This window comes from Osmerus eperlanus, chromosome 16 (assembly GCF_963692335.1).
Source record: "Osmerus eperlanus chromosome 16, fOsmEpe2.1, whole genome shotgun sequence".
Taxonomy (NCBI): Eukaryota; Metazoa; Chordata; class Actinopteri; order Osmeriformes; family Osmeridae; genus Osmerus; species Osmerus eperlanus.
The window spans coordinates 9,481,258-9,502,846 of record NC_085033.1 but is presented as its reverse complement, the minus strand read 5'-3'; the positions used below and the strand labels follow the sequence as shown (position 1 = coordinate 9,502,846).

Below are 21,589 nucleotides of genomic sequence, written 5' to 3'. Positions count from 1 at the left end.
GAAGAGGAAATTTTCTGAGACCAGTGGTTCACCTCATTTGTTTTTTCTGTGTGTATGTGTGTGTGTTTGTGTATTTATGTGTGTGAGAGTGTGTGGGTGTGTCTGAGTGCCATTTTCAAGACAAGTCAACCGCTGATCTAGAGAAGTTAAAGTTATGGAAACAAACTGCAAGCTCGGGGGAGAGAAAGTTTGTCTTATTAAGGAGCGGAAGTGTGTGTGTGTGTGTGTGTGTGTGTGTGTGTGTGTGTGTGTGTGTGAAGCCTATTGAGCTGACTCTTTACGCTCTGCTAGCTGCAGCTGACATGTCTTTGCTTCTCTCGTCTACAGATACATGAAAGGCAAGCAAGATAGCTCTCCCACCCCCCTTCCCTCTCCTCCCTCTCCTCCCTCTCTCCACCCCACCCCCCTCTCTCTCTGTCTCTCTCGTCCCTATGGTACAGAGCAGGAATAGGCTCCCAACAGGAATAAATTATCTGTGCAACAACCACGGCTTTAGAAGAGTGAGCAAAAGTGTGTGGGGGGGTGTGGGGGGGAAGCTGAACAGGTGAAAGCTTGCAATGCAAGGACACATGAGGTCTTACACTAGCAAACAAACACACAACTGCTACTTCTGACAAGGAAATATAGGGGGGCACACATTTGAAAGAAAGTGAGAAAGAGAGAGAGAAGAGAGAGAGAAAGAGGAACAAACGGAGAGAGAGAGAGAATACGTTATTAGTGAATCAATGAGCTTCTGACAAGCTCAGCATCTGATTGGACGACGCACGTGGGAAGTGACCTCAGTAAGCTGATAGGGACGGTGTCTGTGTCAGTGTCTGCTGCTGTGGCTCTCATCATGTGACACGTAACCATAGAAACCTGACACCTAATGGCAACATCTAGGTCAAGCAGATCCCCCCCCATTTCTACCTCTCCTTTTCTTCAACTGCAGCCATCTGACAGGTCTCAGCAACTCGGCCTACTCTTTCATGGCAGAGTGACAGAAGGAAATGAGACAAGGAGACAAATCGCTGTAGGATAATGATGGGAGGAAAGGGAAGGAACTATTTGGATGCATCCACAGGGGGCTTTGTGGGTAAGTGAAGGTAGGGACTGGATTATGGACTGGATTCTAGTCACAAGTCAATATTCCTAATTTCTCATTTTCATCCCTGTAAAGTCCATTGCTATATGTTGTGTAGGTCCCAACTCCAGACACTACATTTGGAGTGCCTTCCAGATGAATGGGTTGGCATATCTGTGATCCCACAGCAGATGTACTGTATGGAAAATAGAGTCCCCCTCTGAGCTCTGGAGACGTCTGGAAACCTTTGACACGGCCCTGAACCATATGCTCAAGCCACAGGGAACTGAAGATGTGCAAGTGTGTGTGCACATGGGAGTGTTTATGTCTCTGTGCATGTGTGTGTTTCTTTTGCTCCGTGCATATGTGTGTGTGTGTGTGTGTGTTTCTATTGCTCAGTGCATATGTGTGTGTGTGTGTTTCTATTGCTCCGTGCATATGTGTGTGTGTGTGTGTGTACTGGACAAGTGAAGAAGGTCCACGAGATGGAATGGGGGCAGGGTTTGCAGACAAGGGTTTTTCGAAGGATAACTTTTGAACGCAATGGTCTCAAAATGATTCGCCTCCAGAATTCGAATGAGGCTTCCAAAACGCTCTCGCGGTCCAACAAAATAACCCAAATCCAAGGAATGGAGCCAAAACAGAGACTCTGACGGCAGGCAAAGAGGAACTGGCAGCGATCCACCGTTTGGGAAACGCTGCACGGTGCTGATGGGGTCATAGTGGGTCTGTGCGTGGCCAGGCTGGTGAAGACATACTTACCAAAAGCTGCTGGACAGAAGAGAGAGAGAGACAGATGGGGGGAAACAAAACAGGAGTTTTGTTTAGAAATGTTAGACGGAGGTAGAGGGAGATTCTGATTGCAATGATAGAGGAAAAAAGAAAAATATTTCCTTGAAAAAAAAAAGATAGGAAGCACTGATCTGCTTTGCTTACCGATATTTTGCTCCTGACAGGGATGGGGGGAGGGGGGGGTTTGTGGACTTGTGGGATGTGCCACATGTTTAATCTCAGTGCATTTTGGGATCTTGAAGATATGCTAAATGTTAAGGCCCTGAACGTGATCAGACAGAATGGTCACCCGCACTAAGTGAACACAGTGCAGAGACCAAGCGACAATAGCAGCCAGGTGGAACTGAACCACACACACACACACACATAAACCTTCTCTCTCATCTCGCACTCTCTTCCTCCAGCCCTTCTTTTTCTCTTGTCCCTCTTCTCCCTCCCACAGCTATCTTCCTCTTCCTCCTCCGCTCTCCCTCCATCTTGGTCTCACCTGAGCGGAGCTGCTTGATGCGTCCCTTGCTGCTGCCTGGCTCCACAGGCAGGAAGTCTTTGAACCAGGAGATCTCTGGGTCGGGGAGACCGCCGGCCGCACACAGCATGGTGGCTGTACGAGTCCTCTCCACCACCTTCAGCTGAGGACCCATGTCTATGGTGGGGAAACCAAACGGCAACAGGTCTTCTGTGGGGAGAAGGGGATGCATGGGGGGGGATAGAGAGGGAGGGAGAGGGAGGGATGATTTCATTAAGTGAGCTATTTGATGCCCAAGTGTTAGGTTCCTTGATATGTATTTGTATGTATTCTGTGCACCTCACTGGTTTCTAAATATATCCTATGTCAGTGACAAGGGGTTAGGGGGGAAATCACAGAGCTAGTTAGTGTTCACGACAAACCTCGGCGGCGCACCCACAACATCTGGAGAGCACAGACGGCGAACTGAATGCCAATCACCCAGCTCCCGTCAATCCCCTCTTCATCAAAGCTGTGTGTTGGATCTGATCAGTCTGGACCAGATCCATCAGATTAGTTAGCCACGTGGGCCAACACACTGATCTGCCACTCAGGGTCTGTCTGGCAGCTGACATGAGCGAGATGCAGAACACTGGGGGATCTGAACCCAACGCTCATTCCTGAGAGGTCCCCGTAAATGACTGATGCTGTCAACAGACACTCGTTTGCTGCGTCATTGATTTAGATGAGGATTACAGTCTATTCACTGCAGACTAGCATGGTGATGGAGAGAACATCAATGAGGGCTTGTGTGTAAAGTCAGTGATCTCTGCAGGAGAACCAGCCATTCTCTGGCCCCCAGTGGAACACCTGCAGGTAAAGGGGAGGTGAGGCCCTGCAACCCCCCATGGCGTTGCTGTGTGTTGCTGTGTGTTGCTGTGTAGAATCATTATTCCACTAATAACTATGCAGAGAGCTGCTCAGAAACAGCAGCACCAATTAGGGGGTTCCTTGCAGGGGAGGGGCAGGGCGCAGGGGGTAATAAGCAGTTGTTAACAGTAATTGTTAAAGTGTACCAACGATTAGACGGACGATCTGGGAGAGGGGCGTACTGTGGGCATGTCTGTGTGTGTGTACGTGTGTGTGTGCGTGCGCTCGTGCGCTCGCACATGCGTGCGCGACGTATGCGGGGGAACGTATCGGATGGAGTTGAGGTTATTGTGTGTGTGTAAAGACACAAACGCACACACAGAGACACACACAAACACACAGACACTTTTACAAGCTCTTTCTGAATGCAGTCCAGATGGCCAGAAATCTAATCATGCATTCATCAGCCCCCCTTCCTCCACAACCCCTCCCCCCCTGCCTCCCTTCCACCTGACACCTTTTGGCAGGCTGACACACACACACACACATCTCCCCTACCTGGATACCTATGGTATAATTTTCATTTCCCTTCCTACAGAGAAGAAGCAATCACGATGACAACCATTTTTCTGCCTAATGGCCTCTGTCCTGTCATGCACAACAACGCAAGAGCCACCTGTCTCCAAACCCCAAACACAAACACACTCACCCAGACAGGCACACATCCCTAATATTGTACACTCATCAAAGACCCAGCCGAACCCATAACCTGGGATTTAAAAGCCTCTCAGCTGTCTGAGCTGTTATCTCTCTTTCCTCCTGCACTCTGTCCCTGTGATAGACAGAGCCATATGCCCTGTCAGTCCTGTAGCAGGGTGAGCACACAGCACTCGGACACTTGATCTCTCTTTCTCTATCTCTCTGTCTGTCTCTTTCACTCTTTCTCTCTCTCTCGCTCTCTTTTTAAAAAGGTTAACAGATTGGTTCGTTGAGCGAGGCGAGGAGTGGTGAGGAGAGGAGAGGAGAAGGGGAGAGAAAGTAGAAAAGGAGAGAAACGACGAAGGGAAGAACAAAGTCAAGGAGAGTCACCGGGCCAGAGGCTGTGACAACAGCCTAGCAGGAGCTCAGACCACATCCCTCCCAGCTGTCCGGAGGACACTCATCTCCTGGGCACGGGGAGCAGGCCTCCTCACCCCCAACTCCCCGGGATCAATGCTAATGACCCGGCTGAATGGACGGTGGTGGTCCAGCCATTGACAGGGGAGGAGAGGGAAAGAAAGGATGGGGAGGGAGAGAGAGGGGGATCGATGGGCAGGTCACAAGACTAGCCCCCTGAGGAGAAGAATATGCAAGGCATACATCTGCTCCCCGTCGCCCCTGAGAGAGGGTTCAGATGGGCTTTTTATCACCCTGCGGCCCCAGATACATAGACTGACTGGATCTTAATTAGGCTGCAGCAGTGTGCGGGGGTGTGGGGCAGGGAGGATGTAATCCTGTCAGGTCATCCATCTCGATGGGTGATGAAGCAGTGGCATCATACATGATGTATTCAAGATGAGGGTCCTTAAACCAAATGGTTGAAAAGATGGATTAATGGAGGGATGGATGAAAGGATGGATGGATAGGCAAGCAGGCAGGCAGGCATACATGTGGATAGATAGATAGATAAATGACAGATAGATAGAGAGTGAGTGAGTGAGTGAGTGAGTGAGAGAGAGAGAAATACAGATAGATAGATAGGATAGACAGACGATAAATAGATCAATTTAGATAGACAACTGCATGTGTACACTGTCTGTTTGTGTGTGTCTGAGATTTAAAAAAGGGCCAACAGTTTTTCAGGGACAGTTGGAGAGGACCAACAATGTTTTTTCCCTGGGGTTGTGCGAGTCTGGAGGCTAGAGCCTGTAATCCTTGCCTGCTTGTGTTTGGAGAGGGACAGTCAGGCCTGGAGCCGACACCATCATGTTTAGCCAACCGCATCCAGGCAAACATTCAATTACCGCACATACACAAGCACAAACAAATACATGACAGCAAACACACAAACAAACAAACACAAAATGTTTTTTGTTCACTTTCTCACACAGACACACACTCATCGATGAGAACACACGCCTACATCTCGTTTTCACCCGAAATAACCGGAGCTTATGTTCTTGTCCTTGCCACAGACACAGAGGGAGATTGCTATTCTGTGTTATCACCTACTGTTATCCTGCTGGGGGCTGGTCTACCACCTGGACTAGATGAGTTCCATTACAGTCATCTAAAATTGGTTTGAGTCAGTTTTCATTGAAGATATGTCTATGGGACCAGTATAAAAAACAATCTAGGTGAGCCACTGATTGTGACAGATGTCCTTGGTATAGCACTGTGCAGTATCGCCAGATAGTTTCAAGGAGACACTTTATATGTTAATAGAAATGTATAATGATGGATTACAGTCTGATGCTCTCACAGACTTAGTGCCACAGACCACCCCCTGATTCTCACCCCCACTTTCATCCTCTAGACCTGGCTGACATCCTCTATGGCTGGTCCCCATTTAGCCCACCACCCCCCAAAGGCTCAACTCAGGCCTTGACAAGACCCCCACTACTGCAGGCTCAACACACACACAGACACACAAGCACACAGACCAGATATGAAGCACTGCTAAATGTTCTCCCGATAACTAATCCCACCATGGAACACGACGCTCTGCCCCCTTCCTGCCATACTGGTCTGGACTCTAAGCCTCTCAGGATGGCCTCTGAGGTTCCCAGTGGTTGAGCGCTGCCAAGGCAGACACAAGGGGAATCAGGCATGTGGCCGGCCGTGCAGAAAAGAGTTGATATCTGCTGTGGTGGGAAAACATTGTTCCCTCCCTTGTCAATGTCTTTGTTATCGTTCAGTCTCTCTCTATCTGTCTCTCTCTCCCTCTCCTGTCTGTCTCACTCTCTCTTTATATGTTTGTCTACCTCCATCTCCTAAAATAGGGCACTTGGAGGTGTTGGTATAATCAGGATTACTATACACAACACAACACGCACACAAACACACGCTCACACACAAGATAACACATGCACTCATGTTACTGCAGTGATGAAATCTCTCGCCCACTGGAGGTTTGAAACACGCAGAGCTGCAGATATTACCATCCCTTAAGGCAGAGTGATTCCAGAGAGGGAGAGAGAGAGGGAGAGAGAGAGAGAGAGAGAGAGAGAGAGAGAGAGAGAGAGAGAGAGAGAGAGAGAGAGAGAGAGAGAGAGAGAGAGAGAGAGAGAGAGAGAGAGAGAGAGAGAGAGAGAGAGAGAGAGAGAGAGAGAGAGAGAGAGAAAGGGAATGGGGGGACAAAGAGTTTGTAAAAGATAGAAACAGAAGGAGTGTTTCGAAAAAGAACAGAATGGAGAGTTTGGAGGGGGAGGAGGAGATGAAGAGAGGAACCCACCGGGGAGGCAGTAGAAAGGATGGAGAGCAGGGTAAACTGTAGTTTCAGGCTAGTCGCAGGGAAGGAGGGAATAAGAAGGGAAGAAGGAGGGGAGATAGGGAGGAAGGAAGGGGAAGAAGAGAGTTGAAAACAACAAACTGAAAGGTAGAAAGTGAGGGAAATGTGTTTGAATACCGAGGTAAGCCTAGTAAGTAGTAGATAGAGAGGCCAGGGTCTACCCATAGAGAGGGTTACCTGGCCACTAAAGACAACTTTGTTTGCAGCATAATGACACCCCCCTCCAAGCACTTACCCAGCCCTGTTTCTGCATCCTGCTGCCTTGAGAAGCTCACATCCGGTGCATGTGCACCGGATGTGAGCACATGCACCGGATGTGCTCACATCCGGTGCTCACATCTATGGGGAGGATGACTCGTAGGCTCTGTTATAGCAGGATTCCACCCTAAAGGGCTAGAATCTAAGTGGTAATGTCCTGTAGACCAGGAGAGTGGAAATTGGGCTGTGCGTGCATGTGTTTGTGTGTGTGTGACGGGACCATGAACAGATGGACAGGAGACTCTTCCCCAGGCTACCAGCCTTCTGCTCAACATATAAGTCCGCCAAATCTACCACTCCTTCTCCTGCCGTCTATTCCACCTCCTCCTCTGTACCACTTGTGCTTGTTTCATCTCTCTCTCCATCCCCGACTTATATTCCCCCTCTCTCAGTTCGACCCTCCAAACCCCTGTCTCTTGCCTCTTGCCATCTTCTTTCCTTTTCGTTTTATTTTCCTTTTCATCCCTCCATCCCTTGCAGAAATAAGCCTCCTGCCAAGCTCCTGCTTAATCCGTTGCCTCCCCATGTAGAGATGACCGGGCCAGCCACCCCCTCTCCATCCCTCTGTCCTGTACAGGGCTGGGGCCCACAGCTCCCAAGCTCCCAGCACAATCTGCAATGCTAACAGTCAGCAAGCATTGGCCAAGGCAGCTACATTAGATTAGTTTAGCACTGAGGAGGCTGGCTACATTAGATTAACACTCTCTCGGTCTGGCCAGCAAGAGCACAGATTCTGAAGAGGAGCTGGAGGCTAAAACGCTGTTAGCTGGCACGCTAACTGGCCCTGAATGCAGCAGCAGAAAAAGAACAGGTTACTGTTGGAACAGGTTACTGTAGACTGCAGGGGAAGACTGCTGTGTGGTTTTGTCACGTCTGCACTTGACATCATCGGGACCAAAGGAGAGAGATGTCGGGGAACACATCCAAAACACACACATTGTATACACACACACATTGTACACGCACACACGTGCCCACACGCGCACACACGTCACACACACACACACGCGCAGAGTAGAACCTCTCTCACCTCTAATGATGGCCAGCTTGGCCGTCACGGCCTCTTCTCCCTCACTGTTACGTGCCACACACTCGTAGACGTTCTCGTCCCTGGGGGCGCGCAGGGGCTGGATCCTCAGCACGGCGCCCGCACCCTCGTCAAACTCAATAGTCTGTCATCCACCGGGGCAGCAGGGGGAACACAGGACATGCTCACAGCAGGATCAAACAGACCGAAGCACTCTATAATACTGATCATTACGAATAGTAATACACAAGAATAACAGTAACACTATGCATCTATTATTCATTGCAAATGAATATTTAAAACCCGTTTCCTAGGTTTATGTGACACGTGACACCAAGGCGGTATTGATAGATGATGCCCAGTCTGACGTACACCCACCTCTATTCGCTGGAGTTGACCTTTTTGCCCTTCTTGTTCCAGTTGACCATGGGCTTTGGGTCACCTGACGCCTGGCACACGAAGGACGCCACGCCCCCTGACACGCCAATCTGGTCCCCGGGGATCTTGGTAAACTTAGGAGGGGCTGTGGTGGTGGTGTGTGAGAGTGAGTGAGTGAGAGGTAGAGAGAGAGAGAGAGAGAGAGAGAGAGAGAGAGAGAGAGAGAGAGAGAGAGAGAGAGAGAGAGAGAGAGAGAGAGAGAGAGAGAGAGAGAGAACAATAGAGGAAAAAAACAGAGAGAGAGAGAGAGAGAGAGAGAGAGAGAGAGAGAGAGAGAGAGAGAGAGAGAGAGAGAGAGAGAGAGAGAGAGAGAGAGAGATGAGTATGGTGGGGAGTGGGTGGGAGACATGGGCAAGAAAGAGAGAGATGAGAGAGAGAGAGATGAGAGAAAGATAAGTGAGAACGGAAGCCAGTCAGCAGTCAGTAAATAAAGAGAATACCACCTGAAAGTACTGGAACTCATAACCTTGGTTTCTAAAAGGATCCTACCCTGCCAGACAACTAACCCATCAGAATGGTTGGAGAGCTGTGGGTGACACACGGTGGCTGGCCTTGGCTACCAACCAGAGGACGATGTGAAGGTCTTCCTGTCTGCTATTAATAACAGGTGTGTGCGAGCATCTTCAGATGAGAGCACTGCTACAGCACGCAGCACAGATTGTCGTGACACATGAGTGTTACAAGAGTAAAGGAGGTATCGGCTGGAAACTCAGAGGAGATCATTGCTGTAAATACACATGTATGAATATCTCTGCCATTTGCCGCTGCTGCGCCAATACATTATAAAAGAAGTGTGTGGAGAACTAATCCTGTTATAGAAGGTGAATATTATTTGTGTGTGTCTCTGATCAAATGTACCACATATGTAATCTCTGTTCCTGGTACTGTAGGTCTGTTGTTTCCCACTGTCAGTTATTACCACTAATAGTTCAGCGAAAATCAATTTTAGACACAGGTCTGTACATTTCCACAAAGGGCAGCATCTAATCTATCAAACTATTTCATATCTCATCTCAACTCATCTCTCTCATTCTCTCCGTCTCCCCTCCCCTTGCTCTCTATTGTTCTCTTCCCTTTGTTCACTCCCTCTCCCTCCCTCCATTCCTCAAACTCCACTCCTCCATCCACCTTTCACCTCCCTTCCTTCACCCCCACCCCTCCCTCCCTCCACCTTCCCCCTCCCTCCCTTCACGGCCCTCCCTCCCTGCCCCCCTCCCTCCCGCCACCTCTTCATTAGAATCTTCCTCTCCCTGGCCAAAGTTCTCTCACTCTGCGTCTGTGGCCTGTTGCCATGGTAGCCGGCTTAACTCCTCCTCAGTGGCGGAATCGCTTCCATCCATCAGGGTGAAGTCAGCCTGACCCTCACCATAGCAACCTGGCTGCCTCCCTTTCCTCTCTCCTCCCACTCTCTCTCATTCTCTCTCATTCTCTCTCTCTCTCTCTCTCTCTCTCTCTCTCTCTCTCTCTCTCTCTCTCTCTCTCTCTCTCTCTCTCTCTCTCTCTCTCTCTCTCTCTCTCTCTCTCTCTCTCTCAGGGTGAGGTCCTGCTGAGTTGAATCACGTCTACTCTGGACAAGCAGGCAGGCGTAAAAAAATAAATAATCACAGTAGCACCCAAAATTCAATGACAAACTGAAAGCCCTTTCTCTCCTCGACAAACTTCACACTTCACTGGCTAACAGTCACACACAGACCACCTATGAGCTGCGCCAAAGTGCTTCAACACAAACCTTAGATAATACCAACAGCAGGCGAGAAATTGTCATTTCTGCTAGGTGTACTGTGTGAAGTAGATCGGTTTCAGATCAAACATGAATGGAGCGCAGTGACTGCTCTACTTGAACGCTATCTCTGTCATCCAGTTCTAAACCAAATTTGAAAGATTTGAACACCAATTATGTAACCTTGCTTTACAATATCAGTGGTAGGAGTCAGGTGGCTGAGCGGTGAGGGAATCGGGCTAGTAATCCGAAGGTTGCCAGTTCGATTCCCGGTCATGCCAACTGACGTTGTGTCCTTGGGAAAGGCACTTCACCCTAGGCACTTCACCCTACTTGCCTCCCTGTACTTACTGTAAGTCGCTCTGGATAAGAGCGTCTGCTAAATGACTAAATGTAATGTAAATATAAAAGAACCAAACCCCTGACCTACCTTGTAAAAAAAAAAAAAAAAACTTATAGAATTCCATAAGTGTAATAATAGGTCTGTCCCTTTAAGAGCAGGTGTCTCTCTCCTGCTACCAGACATAGCTTTAATGACGGGCTGCAATATCAGCTCTGGGCTTCACTAATGAAACACCAGCAGGCAGGCTATGACCATCCATTAACCCTGAAGCACAGGAGTGCTTAGATACTGTGTTTGTGTGTGTTCAATAGGTGTTGATGTAGACATCAGTGGTGATCTGGTGGGTGTTCATGATACCATAATCCTCACCTTCTCCTGTCCTTCTCAAAGGAAACAACCTCTGTGAAGCTGCATGACCACGCAGAGCTTCTCGCCTTCTCACCGGCTCTGAGATAACTAGCCATGTCTTGGGCCTATTACATCCCATCAGATCTATGAACACCCTACATCAAAAGCAACCCAGGTCACATTTAGACCGGACTGTGCACAAAACGAGATGCTCTAAATAGGTCTTCTTTCATTGGTTAATGTCAGTCCCCTGGTTGTGTTTGAAGGGCGGCAGCATCTAATTGAAATGTGCTTGGCGTGCTCTGCTCCTGTCTCCGCAGCTGCCCGCTCCTCCACTGTCAGGAGGACAGGAGACATTTGGAGACCTAATCAAGCTTGTGATGGAGTACGTGCTGACGCCTTCTCAGTGCTCATCACCGTCCATTACTAACACACAGGCACAAAGTCACACTCACACACACGCACACACACACACACACACACACACATGAAGGCACATTTAAACCCCCCACACCAAGACTCAGGCAGCACCCACCGACCATCGCTGACCGACACTACTTGTTACAGCTGTCAGTCAGCTGACAGACAGAGAAAGAGAGAGATAGACCAAAAAGAAAGAGAGGGAGAGGGAGAGAGAGAGAGAGAGAGAGAGAGAGAGAGAGAGAGAGAGAGAGAGAGAGAGAGAGAGAGAGAGAGAGAGAGAGAGAGAGAGAGAGAGAGAGAGAGAGAGAGAGAGAGAGAGAGAGAGAGAAGAAAGAAAGAAAGAAAGAATAACGAGAAAGAGAGAGACAGTCACTCATGCTGTAGCTGGTGAGTCAAGTAATAGTCAAGTAATTTCCTTACCTAAGGCCTCACAGACTTGGCTCAGGGTACTTGTTAGCAGGAGCACCAGCAGCAGTCCACAGGAGGGGGACAAGCTGAGGCCATACCCAGGGAAGAGCCTTTTGGACTGGGCAAAGACTCCACGGGGCCTGGGTGGAGACATGGTGCTACCGTCGTCTTTGAAGGTGATGATGGCGGTTGGGTGGAGCTTTTCTTTACAGGGCTTGAAACTCTGAGGACATCGAAACAAACACATTTATTTTAATATCACATCCCACAACCTTCTTTCCGTCATTTGAACACTAATTTCTATGAAATTAGTCAGCATGAACAACACGTTTTGTGTTGTGTGTGTATACTGTAGTATTCATTCGCTTTTAACCAAAGTAGCGTACAGTGTGGGGGTGTGGGTGGGAGGGGAACCTGCAACCGCTAAATCTGCAGACAAATACTCTACCACTGATCTATACCCACACCAGGATATATATATATATATATGTAATATGTGTCAGCGGATGAAAATATCTATCCCTGTGAGGGACATTAACACGCACATTTCTGTTAATACAGGATTAGGTGCTCTGATTTGTCTGGCACATTTTTGATTTAGGATTAGCATCTAACGCTGGGCTGCTGTGAACTATGGGGACATTTCAGTTCTGCACGGATCAGCTCCCCGATATTTCCGCTGGTGTTGCTGTTCATACCATCCGAGATGTGTGAGTTCAATCCATAACGTGGAACAGTAAAGTGAAACACTTAAACAAAGAGGTTTGAAGCTCATGTGTGAAGGGGGAATTGTAGCCCCAATTCAATATCAGCAAATGTATCAGAAGCCCCTCTATAACCACTTCTCCCTTTGCGTTAATCCCCAGCCAGATTTAGGGAATCACACACACACGGGCACAGACACACACACACACACACACGCAAACACGCACCCACCGATACACAGGCACACACACTTGATCCTCGAAACATAACTCAGCTCTGACAGGCCCCGCAGAACACAGCGAGCTGAGCAGAAGCTCCCCGTCCAGGAGTCAATAACTCTTCAGCCCTATCGACCAGCGCCGCACCCCCGTCCCCCCCTCCCGCTCCTCCCCTGTGTGCCAGCACGCAGGTGTGGGGCCACGGAAGACAGGGGCCTTTGTTAACCTGCTCAATATGTCATACACACATTTCTCATCCTTTCAAATTCCAACACAGACACACAGAGACACATGGACGCGCACACACACACACACAATCCTCACTTCATCACGTTGATTAGAGCTGAATATTGTTACCCAATACAGAGACATGCCATTCCCGAGTTCCCGAGTAATAATGTGTGGTATTATCAAACCTCTTATCAAACTAATGATGTGCTCAAACAAATCAGTGTCTGGCTCTCTAACCCTAACCCTCAGTTTTATATCTAAAAATAAACCCTCTAAAAACTTATCTTTCTATCTGATATAGGTTACATTAAGCATCGCTTCACCTCTACCTCATCTAGCGTGGCTCTAAGTGCTGTCATGATACAGAAGCTTTAGGAGAATTCAATTGATGGAGATTTCAATTGAATAACACGATAACAGAAAACAGATCAGATCTCATTCAAGTGCCATCACAGGGAGTAAAGTAAATCCTCCTCTCAAAGGAACTCAATTATCAACCCGAGAATCAAATTAACATGAGGATGATGCATAGAGAGATAAGGCATGGCAAACACAGGTCTGTCTGTCCCCTCCACTCAGGGCCTGACGCTTGGAGCTGGAACCTCGTTCTCCGGCAGTCTTCCTCTTAGCCTCTCCTAATAGACAGAAACAGTAGGACGGTGGAACCTCCTGCGGGAGAACCACGCCTGCAGCCTCAGGCCTCTGCTACTGGAAGCTTCAGCCCACACGCAAGGAGCGGGGTCAGAGGTCATGTTGGACTCCTGCCAGGGCACAGGGGCTAATCTAATGTGGTGTACCAGTCAGCCAGTCAGTCATCCAGTCAGTCAGTCAGTCAGTCAGCAGGGTGAGGGTCAGTCAGTCAGTCAGTCAGCAGGGTGAGGGTCAGTCAGTCAGTCAGAAGGGTGAGGGTCAGTCAGTCAGTCAGCAGGGTGAGGGTCAGTCAGTCAGTCAGTCAGTCAGAAGGGTGAGGGTCAGTCAGTCAGTCAGCAGGGTGAGGGTCAGTCCGTCAGTCAGTCAGTCAGAAGGGTGAGGGTCAGTCAGTCAGTCAGCAGGGTGAGGGTCAGTCAGTCAGTCAGTCAGTCAGTCAGAAGGGTGAGGGTCAGTCAGTCAGTCAGTCAGTCAGAAGGGTGAGGGTCAGTCAGTCAGTCAGTCAGCAGGGTGAGGGTCAGTCAGTCAGTCAGTCAGAAGGGTGAGGGTCAGTCAGTCAGTCAGTCAGCAGGGTGAGGGTCAGTCAGTCAGTCAGTCAGAAGGGTGAGGGTCAGTCAGTCAGTCAGTCAGAAGGGTGAGGGTCAGTCAGTCAGTCAGCAGGGTGAGGGTCAGTCAGTCAGTCAGTCAGAAGGGTGAGGGTCAGTCAGTCAGTCAGTCAGCAGGGTGAGGGTCAGTCAGTCAGTCAGTCAGAAGGGTGAGGGTCAGTCAGTCAGTCAGTCAGCAGGGTGAGGGTCAGTCAGTCAGTCAGTCAGTCAGCAGGGTGAGGGTCAGTCAGTCAGTCAGAAGGGTGAGGGTCAGTCAGTCAGTCAGAAGGGTGAGGGTCAGTCAGTCAGTCAGTCAGTCAGTCAGCAGGGTGAGGGTCAGTCAGTCAGTCAGTCAGTCAGAAGGGTGAGGGTCAGTCAGTCAGTCAGTCAGCAGGGTGAGGGTCAGTCAGTCAGTCAGTCAGTCAGAAGGGTGAGGGTCAGTCAGTCAGTCAGTCAGTCAGCAGGGTGAGGGTCAGTCAGTCAGTCAGTCAGTCAGCAGGGTGAGGGTCAGTCAGTCAGTCAGTCAGTCAGCAGGGTGAGGGTCAGTCAGTCAGTCAGTCAGCAGGGTGAGGGTCAGGGCACCAGGAGGTTTTACAGGCTTTTACAACTGTTGAACTACTGGGCCAGCTGTTAGTCTGATTGATGGTACTGTGCGTGTGTGTGTGTTCAACAGCTGTGGAGTGCTGGCTGTAAGCCTTTGCGTCGGTGGACCACTGACATCAAGAGCAGCTCGCCTCGAGCAAAGAGGTCAGCAGGAAAAGAGAGGAGAGGATCCATACCTCTGTGTAGGTCTACAGCCCTGTTCTGGACATCATTACCTCTGTGTAGGTCTACAGCCCTGTTCTAGACATCATATGTGCTGTCGCTGGTCCTCCGGCTTCTCATCCAGTGTACCTGTCAACACACAAGGAAGATATGGTGAGACTGCTTACGCAAACATAAAGTTCCACACACAGATGCACACACCCAGTACAGTAACAGATTGTCGAATTTGCTTTTTTTCCAGCGTTCACACCACTTGTTAAATGACAAACCAGCTTGAGGTTCCATGTTCACCATGAACGACAGAAGCAACCCTTTTCCTCCCTGTTCCACTCTGGCCTGGCCTTGAGGATTACACGTTTTGTTTTTCTCACCCTCACCTCCTCCTCCTCTTACCCAGCATGCCCCTCACCACAACTGGGCTGAGGTAGTCTCACAAGGCCTGTCTCCATGACAACAAGCCAGTGCGCTCGCACACAGACAAGATCGGTTTCTTACCCCCCTTTAATAGCTGAAAGTTATACACAACCTGTACGGATCCCATTTCAATAGTATCACTTAATTAAGCGTTTTATTCTGACTGAGTGGCTAGGATATAGTGTTGTGTCATTTACAAGGCAATTAGGCTCTGTGTTGGATCCAGGTAGCTGTGCTCTGTGTTGGATCCAGGTAGCTGTGCATAGTGTTTGCTCCAGCTTCTGGAACCAAAAGTAGTTTCTTTGATGATTTTACCTGATAGAGCTGCAGCTCAGTGCTTCATTCACAAAGCTGGCACAGAAACCCTCACACACTCACTTGGCACATGCGTGCAAATGGACGATAAGCACACACGGACGATAAGCATATACACCTGCAATCTCTCAAAAAATACATTTGAAGTAAGGTCTGACACAAGGTACGCGTGTATTTTCAGATACTTCCTGTGGCGCTGAGCAGAGGAACAGGATGAGATTGTGCCTGTGACAGCAGCATGGTCTCTGTGACCCTGGACCCTTTGGCAGAGATTCACGCTCCGACACACACACACATGAACACACTTACAGCAGATGGCAAAGCACCGTGGAGTGAGAATTACTCTCTCTCTGCCTACCAAACACACACTCACACACACAATCAGGGATCAGAGAGCCACAGGATGAGGCATGAGCTGCACCACCTCACCTTACATTTTTAGCAGCAGGACAACTGTCTGCATGTTGCTGTCAGCTACACCTCTCTCTCTCTCTCTCTCTCTCTCTCTCTCTCTCTCTCTCTCTCTCTCTCTCTCTCTCTAACACACACACACACACACACACACACACACACACACACACACACACACACACACTCCTTGACCAGCCACACAGTTCAGAGGACTGAAGCAGAGAAAAGATCTAACAACATGACTGATATTCTTCAAATATATATATACATACATATATATATAAAAAAGTCTTAAAACATTCTAAACCGGAAAACTATCTGGAGATTATCCCATTCACTCGTTTTTAAACTCTTCCCCAGGACGGCTTCCTCAAATCGCAGAGAGGATATGGCCGACATGGCATAAATACAAGTTACCTCAGAAGCCCGGGTGCTTAAGCCTAGCTGGTAGTGATCACACATCCCTGGGGTTTCAAAAAGCACAAAATGGCTTGAACAGGAAAACAGTATGGTGTGTTTGTGTAAAGTATGTCATTTGCTTCCAGCACTTTTTACCATCATAGCATCAATCACCAACATGGTCAGTCAGCTATGCATCTGACGCATTTGATGACATCCCCACATCACCTGGGCAACCTCTTGCTTTTCCGCAGAACCACGGCAACCAAAAGTCCCGGCAGTGACTGTGACGGGAGTACACCTCCTTCTCTGCCCACCACACTGACTGGAGCTCAGGGACCTCATCAATACAAGGTGTGGAAGCTGAAAACTAGTCACGCTAGGCCACGCTCACATCCATATGTGTCCTGGAGAAGTGTCCAGGTCAGCCAAGAGTGGGACGGTATCCTGACTCAAATCAGATGGTAAGGGTTGGTTTTATATAAATAGATAACTCTACATAGAGAAAGAAGGATTATCTGACAGGATATAAAACACAGTGAACGTGCTTAAAGACCAGCTGTGTTCTACACTGCTAAGGTCAATCTATGGTAGTTTAGTTGAGTATATTGTAGGCAACATGTAAAATGCCATTAGGATGACAGATGATATATCCAGCATGTGTGGCCTGATGTTACTTGACCTTTGCTACGGTGTGGTGTTAATGGGCTAGGCCAAGCTCTGATCACTCTATTCAAGCTGTTATGATAAAGCTGATACTGTCTGAATTAATAGAAAGGCAAGTGTTAAATACCCTACTTGCAATGAAAACAAACTACAATAATATCATAACTACTATAATAATACTATGCTACATGCTTGCATACAGTACTGTCTGTAAAACATGTATGTCCTCTCATACATGCATGCTTGTTTACACACCACAGACTGAGCTACTGATGTGATGAAAACATCTTCCAGTACTAACAGTTTTAACAGAAAGAGGAACCCCCCCCCTCCCCCCCGCAAAAATCACATTTGTGTTCAAACGTTCTCATTGTAGCTATCACTTGCTTGGGAGCACACCATGTTTCTGTACACTGGCTCATTACGCAGAATGATGTCTGAGTCCTTGTCAGCTCACTGTCCAATTAGCATATCCCAGCGTGCATGTCAGAGACCTCTACCCACAACACATATAGCACACCAGTCCATAGATGTCTGCCCTGCCGCAACTCTGACTCCACCGTGAATTTCTGATCCCTTTAATGATAGATGTAGATTCAGGCCATAGGCCAAAAGACCGCCAAGAACATTCTAGAACTGGTGTTCTTTCATCACACCAGTCTTCTAACCATGCATTTTGCTATACGATCTGTAAAGATGTATGGTATTTTTTCTATACATATGTGAGACCTCCATCTATGAATCAGTGAATAAATAGGTAAAGCCATCTAAAAATCAATATGATGGAATCTGTTTTATCATATAAATGTGAATGGGGAAGAAAGTAGCTACTTGCACAGTAAAATAGTTGCAGTATTATGGTATACAGTAAATGGTTCACATAGGAGGTTGTGTATTGGTATTCTTACAAAGGCTGTGTAAGTTACCCATTCATTACACTGGAGTTAAGTGTAGCTACACGTAGTACACATATGGCTAAACTAATGTGTCTTCTAGACCTGCCTCAATGCATCTAACCAAGTACTTATCTATTTATCGAGCTAGCTAGTTACCGACCCGCCATAACTAGAGTACAGTCCTGTTAATATTGACGTGTCTCTCTGAGCTCTGCAGCTGCTAAGCAGATGAAGCATTAAAGGCCCATCAGGCTGGAGGAACAGAGACCAGAGCAGCTGCCAGGAGACACGCACCACAGCCAATTAGGTCGCTTCTGGAGGAGCCGACAGAAAGCTCCCTGACAACGGAGGATCATCTTCCTCCTCCTCCTCTTCCTCCTCATCGGCCTCATCATCACCCTCCATGGATCTCAATTTAAGTGACTTAAGAAGGAATACCTTCAGCAATGGTTTTATGAAGAGAGTAATAAAAGCTCATAGCCCAGTCAAGTCTTGTGAGTGTCTGGGGCAGGGGTCGGCTGCATTAGCCCCCGTCATGTCTGCTTGGAGAGGAGACTTAGAGGAGCACTAGAAAGTGAGTGCACTGTAATCAGCATTGATTCTGTACTTACTAACCGCCAATAATTGGACTCACAACTACAAGTGGTCCTTAAATGTATTGTCACTGTTTGTGTAATATGTCAGCGCTCTTCTATTGGAGGATTCCACAAAGTGGAAAGAATTGAAAGATGGATTAATTGTTTACAGTGAAGATTTTTTGCACTTTTAAGTTTAGAATTACATCTGCTACAACATGTTACCATACAGTATCTATTCCCTTTCTCAGAGTGCAGAGTGGTTGGTTTATGATTAATGATCGCTCATGCTAAGATTTTCATTATTTTTTACCTTCCATCCGCCTTCTATGTAAACTACTATGGTGTTGATTAGTTGACCTGGAGTTGCACGTCTCTGTTTACCCAAGCCTCCCTCCAGGGTCTAACTACCTACTGTCATGGCAGCATCACCTGGATGGATGGTCCACATGGTGCTCTCCCCCACACCCTCCCAGGAGTTCATTATATCTGGCACATGCAACACCTTGCTTCCTGCAAATACTGTAGCAACATAGACTTCAGGACTAAAATACACATAAGGCTGTTAATACTCTTTTTAATTGTAGGATTACAATTAAATATAGTGCCCTGCATTCATAGCACAAAACACATACACATATTTCTTCCTAACATTACAGTAAACTCATAGTCAATTCATCAAGTGAAAATCCACTTCAGGATGATGTGATACTGAGGAAAAGTGACAGGATTCTATGGTGATGGATGCATTTGTTTTAGTCAATTCAGGAAGCTATTGTGACCAGTGCTGATGGTAACCAGCCATCACAAACTGAAGCTTTGGGATGGAGATTAGATTTGTAACGCCAAATTAGTGTTTCTATGTGGGACAATAAAGTTGTAAATGAAATTGAAAGTCAGAGTAATGATGCAGAAACCCAACAGTTATCTTCTGACCTGTCTGTCACAGAGCACACACACACACACTTGAGAGACACACACGTCTTGGAACACTCCCTCTTCTGCAAAGTCCCAACCGTCAATCCCTCCTGATCCCTCTCTCCCTGTGGTGAGGGATGACGATATGAAGATGCAGCCATAGCCACTGCTTCCAGAGCCACCCAGCTTTACCCGGTCCACAGAGAGGTAGGTGGAATTGTTGAATGGAAAATAATAATCTAAAGCAATGCCCAAGCTATACCGTAGCCTGACTTACCTACTAACCAAATTAGAAAGGATCAGAATTTCCTGCGATTCATTTGGCTGACCTCCATCCAGGAGGCTTGCTTCACAACTGTAGGCAAATAGAGATAAAAAATAATATTTTCTTTGTAATAATAAAAATGGCCTTGTTTCAAAACCCTTTTCCTACATAGAGCATTAAGGGCTTTTGAACAGAATGTTCTAGTGGATATTCAAGACAGTTCTGGAACTTGTGTTGATTGCACAGTCTGGTTGTGATGAGCCCAAGTCTTTTCTTTTGTCAGCCATTTTGTCACTCAGCCTAACCCATGCTTAATGGCTTGTGTCAGTCAGGGATGTAACTGTCAAACTCACTCAACCACTGGACTTCCTTCTCAGTCGAACAATGACCCGTGAGACAACACATTATCCACAGAGCACATGAATATACTGGCCATGGGAAAGCCTTTCAAGGCAATAAACGCCTTGGAATCTACATGATGGGAAACAGACTCTTTACTCTCATCGCCAGAAAATCAATAAGAACCTTTCTCGCTGCAACAGGACACACTGGCATGTCTACGTGTACAAACCACATTCAGCCAGGAAGGATGAGAAAAGAAGAGGAAGAGAGATGATGGAGGGATGGCGACAGAGGAGAGGAGCAGCTGCAGTCAGCAAAAGGCTGTTTCTGAGTGTGTGCTGAGAGCAGAGAGGAAGAGACAGGAAGGCTGAGGGGGAGAGGAGTGAAGATGTTGTCAGAAGTGGCATTTCTGCCTCTCTGGGAAGAGCAGGCAGGAGAGAGGATGAACAAGAAGAGGGAGGATAGGAGAGTGAGAAAAGAGAGTTAGTGAAGGAGTGTGCATTATTCATCCCTGCTGACACACCACAATCTCTGATTCATCTGGAGAAGGGCATCAGTCAAGTCACAGCCCATCGTTCAGCTTTCATGCACATGCACACACATACACACAAACAGGAGTTGGCCTCCCTTTAGGGTTAAAGCTGCTATTACGACAGGTCACACTGAAGCATCAATAGTTGATTGTAGTTCTGGCTGGATTTGAGCAAGGTCAACCTACTTGGCAATAATATCAACTAGACTAGTACCAGGACAGAAGTAAAAGCTGCAAAAAGAGATTCTGAAGGTCCTCTGAATATATCAATCTGCATGACAACCTCTTATTAATCCTTTGACTCATGTCAACAGTGAACAAACAGTATACTGCCGTTGCAGCAGATCTGCAGTTACTAATAATCAGGGAATGCACACACGCAGAGAAAGAGAGGTATAGAGAGGGAGAGAGGTATAGAGAGAACAGAATAGAGAGAGAGAGGTATAGAGAGGTATAGAGAGGTATAGAGAGGTATAGAGAGAGAGAGAGAGAGAGAGAGAGAGAGAGACAGAGAGAGAGAGAGAGAGAGAGAGAGAGAGAGAGAGAGAGAGAGAGAGAGAGAGAGAGAGAGAGAGAGAGAGAGAGAGAATCACCTTTTGCTTTACTTTGGCAACCAGCCCAGACTCAAACTAGTTGGAAAATACCTCATGGTATATTTAGAGTTTGCAAAAACAACCTTAAGCAAGAAATACTTTTCCTGCTAGAAACGCTGAATGACTGTTGCAGGTAGGTAGTCTGAAGCAAGGGAGACAGATTGGAGATTACAGTTTACAGCTGGCCAAGAATCATTGAAACATCAACCACAAAAAGAAAACCTTATTCACACAAGACTTGGAGGCTAGACTACAAAAGAAGAAATACATGATCCATTATTAGAATTCCAATTTGAATAATGTGTGGGCATAAAGGAGTGAATAAATAACTGATTTAAGAAATGTGTTATGTGGAGAATGAAAACGATAGAAATGCTCCTATTGGATACGACAAAAATAGGTAACAACTGCCTGCCTGCAACGGTCTGCATGTCCAGACCAATAACAGGCACTGTTAAATTGTGCATGATTAGGCTGTGCCAGCAAG

At 47.5% G+C, this 21,589-nt stretch overlaps 1 pseudogene; it reads right to left on the bottom strand.

Annotated features, from left to right (window-relative positions):
* Nucleotides 1–21,589, bottom strand: part of LOC134035963 (receptor-type tyrosine-protein phosphatase S-like) — a 47,461-nt pseudogene that overhangs the window by 24,746 nt on the left and 1,126 nt on the right.